The sequence below is a fragment of the Sturnira hondurensis genome, unplaced genomic scaffold, assembly GCF_014824575.4.
Source record: "Sturnira hondurensis isolate 20B ecotype Veracruz unplaced genomic scaffold, ASM1482457v3 Scaffold0006413, whole genome shotgun sequence".
Taxonomy (NCBI): Eukaryota; Metazoa; Chordata; class Mammalia; order Chiroptera; family Phyllostomidae; genus Sturnira; species Sturnira hondurensis.
The window spans coordinates 49,884,992-49,896,320 of record NW_028079044.1 but is presented as its reverse complement, the minus strand read 5'-3'; positions in this window follow the sequence as shown (position 1 = coordinate 49,896,320).

Below are 11,329 nucleotides of genomic sequence, written 5' to 3'. Positions count from 1 at the left end.
CTTTCATTTTTACATTTAAATCGATTAGTTAAAAATTTTAGAAAGCATTAAAAACAGCTCCTCACCCACACTGGCCCAGCAGCTGGGCCTAGCTGCACCCATCAGGCGAAATGCTGCAACCCCCCAGGCCCGTGCTCCTCTGGGGCAGAGGGGGGGGGGCGGCACTGCAGCCACAGCGGTTGAGGTTCTGGAGATGGAGTGTGCAGGCCAGATCCCAGCAGAGCTGTGTCCTTGGACAAAGCACTTGACCTTTTCATGTCTCAGGTGTCTCATCCACAAAGTGAAGGAAGGTTGTCCCTACTACATAGGCTTGTTGTAAGAATTAAGAGAGTTGTTACATAGAACGCGATTAGGGCCACATGGAACACTTAGCGACACCCCAGTAAGAGCACCCAGATACACACTGTGTGCTCAGCACCGGGATGCGCGGCCCAAGATCCCTCCCGTGGCCCCTCCAGCCCAGGAAGCCTAGGAGAGGGCCAGCACCAGCGCTGCGGACAGCTCCCTCCTGGGTGTGGCTGCAGGGGTCTCTCCCTTCCTCTCCTTAGGGCCGTAACTACAGAAGCAAGAGTTTTGAACAAAATCCAGGACAGGGCTCATGAGTGGTAGCCCTCTGTCCTTAGGAAAAGGAAAACCAGCAAGAAAGCCACCCATGCTCTTGCCCAAGAAATCTGGGGCTTAGGACACTCATCGGGCTGCTTAGTGTAGGTGTTAAGGTCATCGCCTAAGAGACCAGCTTCTCTAGCTGTGTGACCTTGAGCTAATTACCTAACAGCTCTGTGCCTCTGTCTCCTCATTTGTAAACTGGGATTACAGTAGCATCTACATCCCTGAGTTGTTAGGAAGATGAAATTAGTTAATATTTGAAAGTGTTGAGAACAGGATCGGGAACACAGTGGGTGCTTTAAATAGGTTTGGCGACTAAAGAGAGTAATCTTTGTTCCAGAAACAAAGGTTGCCCAGTTGATTCTGAGACATTGTTCTCCTGCTGGGGGTTGAGAGCAAACCAAACTGTGTTTGTCCGCGAAAAAGAAAAATGCTCATGTCGGCAAAGCAAGAGGCCCATTCACTGACCCAAGTCAATGAGCTCCCCTGTTTCCCATCCTCTGGCCTGGGAATGATCTCATTTTTTATCTTTTGAACAAAACAAAATTCCACCAATCCTTCCGGATCACCAACCACAGAATTAACCGGCAGGCTGGAAATGAAACCCTTACTTCTTCCTTCACTGGTTTGCATGATTTGGTCAAGTCTTTGCACCTTTCTGAGCCTCCAGTTCTTCATCTGTGAAATGGGCATAGCCATTTCTGTGTCAAATATCACTTCAGGCACAGAGCAGTTATGTAGTAAGTGAAAGTGGTTTCTTTCTACCTTTTGTCTTTGAAAGCCCATGAATAATGAGGAAGTCTGGGAGATAACTAGTCCGGGAGATGGACTATCATAGATAACATTAGTTAATGAAGTGTGAACGCATTGGAAACCCAGCCTGTAGAGGATTTGTGGGTTTTTTCCTAGGTAAGGCACAGCGATGCTTCTCGTCTGTGCTGATCACAAGAAGCCGCTAGTGTTTTCCTTTGGGTGGAAAAGGGCTTGCATTCAGCAGCGGGAAGACACTGGAACCCAGGTTTCCACTGGATCCCACCACCCGACTCCACAGTGTGCGACAGCCTCTAGCTGCTGACTTCACGCTTCTTATCCGTTTGGCATTAAAAGGCCCTTCCATTTCTGAAGAGTCAAGACCACTGACTTAACTATTCTAAGCCTTCGTTTGCCCAACTGTAAATGTCCGTCTTTCAGAAATACTATGATGCATGAACTAATATTTTATATCTGCACTGTAGGGCTTAGTAAATACTGATTGTTATAGTAAGTTCATGTCCCCCTTGAAATAAAATTAAGCTTCCATTAAACCAGACAAACTGTATAAAGTGGATAAAGAAAAATAAATCCACAGAAATTGCTTCTTTTGTTGATGGCTTGCTTTCTTGATTTCCTGCCATATAGGAAGGCGTAGAGTATTATGCTCTGAAGAAGTAATGTCACTCCTGTGGAAGAAGACACGTAGTAAGGACACGAGGACAATTTCCTCTAAGTCCAAGCCGATGTCTCCCTGTCATCCACAGCCCAGGGTGCCACTGCCTCTCGGTCAGCCCCACAGGGGTTCCCGTTGCCCGCCTTCCTAACTATGTCAAGTCCCCACTCCCCTCCCCGCTCTGTCTTCCCCAGTGTCTTCTCGCTGGCCTCTGGCCCTTGGGACTCCCTCTTGTCCATGACCTGCCCTGCACCCAGACTCACCTCTAATCACACACGTCTGCCCACGCCTTCCTTGCTAGAAGCTTCTCCGTGGTTCCCACTGTCATCGGTTCAAGCGAAGGTCAACAATCTTTCATCCAGCCAGCAGGGCCTGCGGCACTCGGCCCTGACCACTCTGCCAGCCTCTCCTCACTGCAGACACGCTGACCTCTAGGTTTTAGGCAATATGCCTTGAGTTCATTGAGCGGGTGCTCCGTAACTGACCCTGGCCCCCTTCGGCTCGTAGCATCAAAGTTTAACGTGACTCTCACCGCTAACACATTTTCTGTCACCTCCTGCCTCCTCTTCGTGCTCAGAGCCCAGCAGCTCCTTCATGGCTGGCTCCTCTCCTCAGGGGCAGAAGAGGTGGTTTAAGTTCAAGTTCTGGTCCTTCCACCAGAAATCCAAGGTGGTAAAGTAGGATGAAGTCCACTGACCTTCACATACACACACCCATTCGCATGTATACGTGAATGGTCACCCACACTCACGTACACACTCTCCCGCTCACACACACCCACAGACACACACATACACACTCACTGCTCCTCAGACCGGAGCCCAGAAGCCGTGCCCAGGCTGTCCACCGGTCACTCGGTGTGGCCACTGCTCTGAGCTCCAGGGAAACACCTCCTCCCACCTCCTCCCAGTTGGAGACTCCATGCTCGTCTCTCTCAGGGTTCGTCTCCTCGCTGACCCTGTGTTTAGTGAGCACATACCCGAGTCAGTCGCTGTTTGGGGCTTAGGATCAGGGTCCCTGCCCGCACGGAGCCTGCAGCCCAGAGGCAGAGGCAGACAGACCATGCACCAGCTCTACGATCTTGACTAAGCAACTAGACCTTCCCGCATCCCAGCTCCATTATCTGTAGGGTGAAAACAGCAATGTCACCCTCACAGCATTGTTCATGGAACAAAGCAGCGTGCTTCCATTGCTAAGTGCTGACTTTGTGAGACCGACGCGAGATATGAGGAGATAACGCCAGGAAAGTGCTTAGACTAGTGCCGGATAAAATGTGTTCGGTACGCGAAGGCTCCGTGTTATTCTCGCGCAAAGAGAGGAGTGTGGAGTTGGAGGCTGTGACCAGTTATCTGAAGGGAGAAGGGCTGGTGCAGCGGTGAGCGAGGGCCCAGGGGACGTACCTGCTGGCGTGATCAGGAAAGGCCCCTCCGGAGAGGTACGGTTCACATGTGAAGGAGGCGGGGCACCGCAGGCCCAGGGGCGGGTCCCGGATGCAGCAGGACCAGCTTGGGACTCCTGGATGCACAGACCCCGCCCTGGCGCCTCCGCTGCCACTTGCTGTGCCCTCAGACAAGCTGCCTCACCTCCCATGCCGACGCTCAGTCTCCTCATCTGCAACATGAAAATCGCAGTGTCAATAATGAAGAGAACAGAGCTGAGAGTAATGAAGATGCTGTCAACGTGGTGGATTTTAAGCACCAGAACTCACAGAAGGCAGCTTGCAGAGGGACTTGCACAAAGCAGACATTTAACAAATGCGGGGTGGCCTCTGCTCCCCGATGCACAGTGTCCTCCGAAATCCACGCCTGCTTCCTGGGGACCCTTCACAGTGCCAGGAAGTCAGGCTTCGAAGCTGCACTAACTCTACTCCAACCCCAGGCTCCTTCCCACGTTGCCACTCGGTCGAGTCCAGAATCCTCACAGTGAGCAGCCACCCGGGGGGGTGCCGATGCTACCCCAGGCCTTTTTCGTGAATTTTCTCCCCAGTCCTCACAATCTTTCAGCAGAGAGGATTCTCTTCTCTCCCCTCGTTTTGCAGGAGGTGGGGACCTGTGAAACAAGATGTGGCAGCCTGTCCGGAGCAGGTGACCCAGGCGTCCTCAGCCTGTTCTGCTGGCACTGCCGTGGACTTCAGTGGGGACGGAGGATTCCTGGGTTCTCAGGGTCCTCCCATGTGTCTGCTGCAGCCTACTCTAGATTTGCATTCACCCCTTTCAGGAAGGTTCTGGATTGTTCCAGGCCACAGTGACCTAAACAGGTCTGGAAGATCCAGGACCTCGGCCACACCGAGGTCTTGCTGGCTGTGACTGAGCCACCTTCCAGGGGCCAACATGGCGCCTCCCCGCCTCCCCTCCTTTCTTGCTTCTTTCCTTCTCTCCGTCCTTTCTCCTCGTCCATTCTCTGTTCCTTCAGCCCCTCCTTCTGCCTGGCACGGGTCTGTGGACTCGCTAGACTGTGGGTCCCAACATCGCTGGATGGGAGCGAGGGGCACTGAGGAGAGAAACACGGCCCCAGGACGGGCACGAGTGGCCGCGCTGCCTTCACCGCTGGGAGTCCTGTCCGAGTCCTCTCTGTGTCCAACAGTGCGCTTTCTGAATGAAGAATCAGCACCCATTCCTGGGAAGAAAACAAAGGAGGTCTGAAGAGGCCAGCATGTTGGCCAGCACTGTGAGGACTGGGTTGCAGGGAGCCACTGAAATTAGATTTTTGTGCAGAGTCAACTGAAAGGTAGCATCGTTCCAATTTCACAGAGAAGGAACCTGGGGCCAGAGGCCGTCCAACTCCTGAGCCGCTGGAGGTGTCGACCTGGCTGGTGCATCAGAGGGTGTCCACCATGCGTGCTCCTGCCGTGCCTCGCCAGGTCCCTTGTCACCCTCCTGTGGGCTACGGTCTGCTCGTGGCCGTGACATTGCAGAGCCCCTGATGCTCTCTGAACCTCCCCTGCCAAAGTGTTCATCTTACTACAATGAAACCCTCTAAGCACTTGTCCCTGGCCCTGAGGACTGTGGGACAGCTTGTCGGTTTCACGTTTGTGCTCCAGAATCCGGGATCCTGTCCCCAACCCTCCTCCCTCCTGGGCTCTGCACAGTCACACCAGAGGCTTTGTTCAGGTGGCGCACTCGTCCTGCATAAGGTGCTCCCGCTGGGCTCACAGGCTCAGGGCNTGCTCCTGCCGTGCCTCGCCAGGTCCCTTGTCACCCTCCCATGGGCTACAGTCTGCTCGTGGCCGTGACATTGCAGAGCCCCTGATGCTCTCTGAACCTCCCCTGCCAAAGTGTTCATCTTACTACAATGAAACCCTCTAAGCACTTGTCCCTGGCCCTGAGGACTGTGGGATAGCTTGTCGGTTTCACGTTTGTGCTCCAGAATCCGGGATCCTGTCCCCAACCCTCCTCCCTCCTGGGCTCTGCCCAGTCGCACCAGAGGCTTTGTTCAGGTGGCGCACTCGTCCTGCATAAGGTGCTCCTGCTGGGCTCACAGGCTCAGGGCCTCCCCGGGGTGCGGAGCTAGCGCCTCACGCACCCATCTCCCCGCGGTTCTGTGTCCTCTGGGCGGCCAGAGGCCAGGGGTGCTCGGCGGATGTTAGCTGGACAGATAAGCAAGTGACTCGTCGCTGATGTCACCATGAGTTTGTGGGAAGTCTTCCCATCTGATCAGTTAAAAATACACTTTAATACGTGCAGATGGAAGCCATCTGCATACAGGGCATACCCAACACCCAACACGTTTCCGCCGGGCTGACATGTATGGGATGTGGGGCTTTTCGATACAAAAAGAAGGAAAAGGGGGAAGTGGCTGGAGAACCAGTTCCAACATTTAGGAGACCATGCCTGTGGTGACAACTGAGAAGTGTCTGGAGGTGGCAGGTGGCGGGGCTGCGAACACGGGACGTTCTTTTCCTCTGCTCAGGGCAAGCATCAGGGTTCCAGGTTTTCGCAGCTGAGAGTGTGAAAAAGAGTGTTAACTTGCTTAATAGTTTGTTACATATCAAGTCTAAAAAGCCAATTTGTAAAAAAAAAAAAAAGTCCACATCCATTCCAATAAAATACAATCTACGTGAGCCAAAAAGCCTTCTGCGTGCTATTCTAGTTTTATTCCTATAACAGGCATTCGGGAAATCCAGACTATAGTCCCTACCTCCAGGATGACCAGAGTGCGTTCAGTGGTGCATCCATCTCTCCACACGGCCTGGCGTTGAGTGCCACGTGCCGGGCCCTGGGGAGTGACAAGGAGGTGGCTGTGTCCCCACGGAGCTACACTCTGTCTCTCCTGGGGAAGACGTGTATTAACCAGGCACACTCATACATCAACAGAGAAATCACAAACAGCAAAATGTGCTCTGAAGCAAGAAGGGAGAGTGATCTGCCTAAGGCCAGTGGTCAGGAGAGTGACAGGCTGGAGGGAGTTAGATCACTTTGTCCTGAGTCACATGTCACTGCTGGCAGACTGGGTTCCGGAGGTTTAAGACCACGGCGGAGGGCCAGGACAGTGACGCGGAGCGCTCAGGTCTCCCCTTCCCAAAGCCCACGCTTTCCCCGCGATCTCAGCATGTGACAGACCAGGGTCTCCCTTGCTTAGTCGATTCATCCATACCAACACGGACTGAGCCGGGTTCTGTCTAAGGTCTTTCTGCCTCTAATAGTCTATGACCGTATCTAATGAAATCACTTAATAGGCACCCTTTGAATATTTCTTTGTTTCAGATTCCATTACGAATCCTTGACGAAAACCAATGATGACAATTCCATCGGGGGAATTATTTTCATCCCCATTTGCCTTTTGTAAAAATGTTTCCTCATGATGCCCGAACAACGCGTCCTTCTTACATCACATGGTTCAGCCCTGAAACGGAACTGCGAGTTGACGTGTACAGACACAAACCAAGTGACTGAGGAGCCGCGGGGGGTGAAGCTTAGGGGAAAGAGAAACCTGGCCTTGTAACTCCGTGCTTCTTGCAAAGGCTGTGTGGCCAGAATCTCCATGCAAAAGACGTTTTCTGAAGTCTATGATAATCTATATTTCATTAGATGGCAGCGTCAACGGAACAAAGTCTTGTCACAGAACATGTTCTCTGCAATCCGCAATTAATTAAGCAGAGGGACAAACTGTATTTCGAGATCTGTTGAAAGGACAGCAACACTATCATTTTTCCAGTACACACGCTTCTCCCTCTTTGTGTCCGCTCTGTAGTACTTGACTGCAAAGAAATTTTTAAAATAGACAGAGGCCTCATCACCGGATCTGTCATCTCCGGAGTGTGTCTCAGGTTCCTGAAGACCCCCTTCTTTTGCTCACTGTTCACCATGCGGTTTCATTCTGTCTAGCTGAGGCTTTGTTGTAAACCGCACAGAAATTCCTGGGCGGAGGGAATGCGCGGCACTTCTTTCCTTTCTGTCCTTTCATCCTTCCGTCCCTGTCTCCCTCCCACTGAAAAGACCTCAACATTCCCGTTGAAGTGGGTGGTAGGGAACCTGAGGAACCACTGGCACCCTGGCCGGTGCCCGCTCAGAGCCACCAAGGCACCTGCAGACTCGGGACAACTCGGAGCTCCCACTCGCCTCCACAGCAGGACAGCCATGCAGGTGGCAGTCTTCTCACCTCTGCCCCGGGGGCGAGCACCGCCCGATGCCCCCAGGTTGCTCCGACAGTGAATGAAATTGCCAGCTGCTGGCTGAGAATTGCGGGATTTGGAGCCAGTCCGACGGTGTGGAGCCGGCTAATGAGGAATAATAGTTGACATGGGAACATGGTGTCACGTCTCCTGATGTGGTGACAAGCACTGGGCAGCCGTGAGTTCGATCTGGGCTTTGGTTCGGAGCTGCGGTGGGACCCCAGGCAAACCACCCAGTGGTCGTGGCCTCGGTGTCTTCATCTTAAAATGGGGACAATGGTCCTTTGTTGGATGGGAGATAGGATTGTAACCAGTGCCACCCGACATGTGACAGGTGTCCCAACGCACGTTTGCAGCCAGTGAGGGCATGTCACCTCTGTGACGGGGGTGCGGAGCTGTGAGCCTTGCCATCGTCCTCACCCCCGTGTTGGCTGAAGAAGAGGCAGATTTCCACCAGCACAGGCTGCTGCTCTGTGGGGTACAAGAAGCTAAGACAGGCCTCTGGCCCTCAAGGAAGTCACCACTCCGTTTGACGGCATCACTCAATCCAGCTCGTTCCGAGGCAGCCAACTGGGCCGGCGGCAAAGCGCCGCCGTGGAGGCAAACGGAAAGAAAGGCTTCACCAGTCTACTCCGCGGCTGCCTTCTCCGTCCACAGCATCAGAGGAGAGATGGGAACGACAGGTCCTCACGACCCATCACCCACCAGACAGGCCAAGACTCTCACCACCTGGCTTCCCGAGTTCTCCCAGGCTCCACACCCGCCATCAAAGCAGTGTGCCTTCGTGTGGAGTATTGGCTGACGAGAAATCACACTTTCTGAAAATCCCGTGTTTGTAAAGCACACTTAAAAAATGAATGAAGGAACGAATGGTGAGCATATAGCGTACCTAATTCTTGCCTTTCCTCCTCACTTATTTATTGGCTCCAACCTGCTCTGCAGGCTTTTACCCTTGTGCTGCAGGTGCGTTCTCACGTCTGCCGCCAGGGGGAGCTCTTTTAAACACGTGTGAGATCATGTCCACCCCCTGCAGCCCCCACTTCACTGGCATCAGGGCCACAGCCCCAGGAGCCCTCCAGGGTCCTTTCTGCCGGGACCGTCCGTTTCCTCCCTGGCCCACACTCCTAGCATCTCACCCAGGCTCACGACGGTCCCACCAGTCTCTGCTTCCCACACTCTCGTGCTCTGGGCGAACGCAGGAGAACCTTTCACTCCCACCTCCCAGCAATTTCACCCGGATGGCACATTTCATAGGTAGCCTACTTCTTTGTCTTGCCCTCGTCTTTCTCTCCCTCTGGGACGAGGTTAGCAGTTTTCATCTTCTTTGTTCTCTGCCATATCCCCGGTGCCTGCCCCATAGTAGCTGCTCAATAAACACGTGTTGAAGAGACTGGAGCTCGGCGTGGGGCGCATCTTCGATGGCATCGAGCTGTTGTGATGCCTGAGGACCAGTCCAGACTGCAGGGAGCTCCATAAAGCAGGTACGTACACAAGAAACAGTGTGTTATTGCCAGCCCCCTGGGGCTCCGCTCCCCGGAGGAGCCCTCTGGTAAGCTGGGCTACACCCATGGGCTCAGGTAGGGACCTAGGGGGCCTACCACCTCACCCCCGAACTGGATTTCCAGTCTCACCCCCTTTTGACCATGACCGGGAAGTCAAGGAGGGGGCCTCTTACTCTGTCTGCTGTGGGAGTGAGGGGGGAGGGGGGAGAGATCCCCCTCGGTGGGAACCGAGAGAAGAGGGAGGGCCACCCTCATGGCCTGAGCTCTGGGGTGCAGTGGGAGCGCCTCTTTGAAAGAGAGCAGGGGTGTGTCGGGGACCCAGCCCTCCCCCAGCTCTCCGATGTTACTGGCAGGTGCACCATCACACTGCTGTTCGATCCTTTGTGGAAACATAAACATCTGCCTGTGTTGCTAACGACTATGTAAGCATCATGTCACCGAGCTGTTGCATACTTCACCCTAAGGGGCCAGGGGCTTCCTAGGGGCAGGAGACAGGCCCTCCCCTGGCTGAGGATGTCACGCCCATGCTTCAGCACCCAGCCCGAGGCCGGGACTGCCCTCAGCACGACGCGCCTCACACTCTCGTTTCTCTGGGTCTGAGAAGCGGAGCCTCCTGGACTTGGCAGAAACCACACCATGCTGGATTCCCACGGGCCAGGGGCGTATCGCCATGAGGCAGTACGTCTGACTCTCACCAGGGCCGGACTGTAGCTGACGTCTGGGTCATGTGAGTAGAGAAGCCAGTGCTCACACTTGGGGTTATTCTGGACTGCCAGTTGGTGGGACAATGTCAGAGAATGGGAAGAACCCCCAGAAGGCTCTGGGGCAGAAAGCCCGTGAGCGGGTGGGCCAGGGAGGGGAGGAGTCAAAAGATAGAGGGGAGCGTGGTCATGACACCGACTTCCTTGGTCATCACCCCTTCCCAGGGTCCCTGCTTCTCAAAACAGGTCCTGGGAGCTCTCGTCCCTGTGTTCTAGGGCCTATGGCAGTGCCTGATGGCAACAAAGCACTAATGAGTGTTTGCTGAATAAATAAACTAATGGAGATGTTTTTGCATATGAAATACAATACACTGCTTAAAAATTCAGTTTGTCATGAGCTGTGCAAATGCACAACTGTTTGAATAGCTGGCATTTTAACTGCATTCAGCTCTTTCTGCATGGCATTTATGAAATGGACTGTGGCCAGAGTAGGATCACGCTCCTCAGGAAGGAAAGCTAATCAGGATCATCTGAGGTAGACCTTGACCCTCAAGGATATGATGTGTCTACAACCTTTGGGACAGATTGAGAGGTAGTGTGGGCCAAGGAGAGGACCGAGTTCCTTGGTCAAACCCCCAAGATTGGAGCTTAGGTCTGTCCCTCACTACCTCTGGGAGCTTGGGTGAGAATCAAACTCTTCACCCGTTACGTGAGAAAAGCGATATCCATTTCCGAGGACGTGAGGCTCCTGAGTGACGGCCCGAGTATGTACGTGGACGACTCGGCTGGGCTTACTCTGGTTTCGGGTAACGCTCCCCCGAGCACAAATCCGCCCGCCGTCACTGTGCACTTGAGGAGCAGACAGCTCAGCTGCTTTTGGGGTCGGCTCCCGACTCAGAGTCTAAGTGCCGTGAATGATGGGAGACTTGCCTCCGCCTGGCTCTTCTCCAGGTCCCGCGACCCCACACTCATCTGGATCCGATATCACGTTGGAGCCCAAGCACTGAGACAATGTTTAATGGCGGTCCCCCTGTCCCGGCAAGTTCTGCCTTACCTGCTTTCAGATCTGCTGAGGATTTCCTTCCATTTTTACCTGCAGTTATTTTGACTGAAATCAGCACCAGACAACTGGATTACCAGGCCTCTCAGATGAACCGTGGTGGACGGGGACAAGCGAATGGGATTCCGGCCAGCTATCTGCCAACCCCTCCGTGTGGCCACAGGGAAGGGGGTTTGGCCTCCAGAGACAGCCTGGGAACCAACCCGAAAAGTGAGAATCTGGGTTCACGCTCTCACTACAAGTGTTTGTATGTTTGTAAGACAGGACTTGAGAGTTTTTGGAAATCGGCTCCTCATCGTGTTCACAATACATACTCATATCAATTGATCTTCCCGGCACTAATAATAATTTATGCTCAAATACTCAGTGTCACTCCATTAAGACAACATCCGAGCATGCCTTATTCTTTAAATGGTTCTCCAA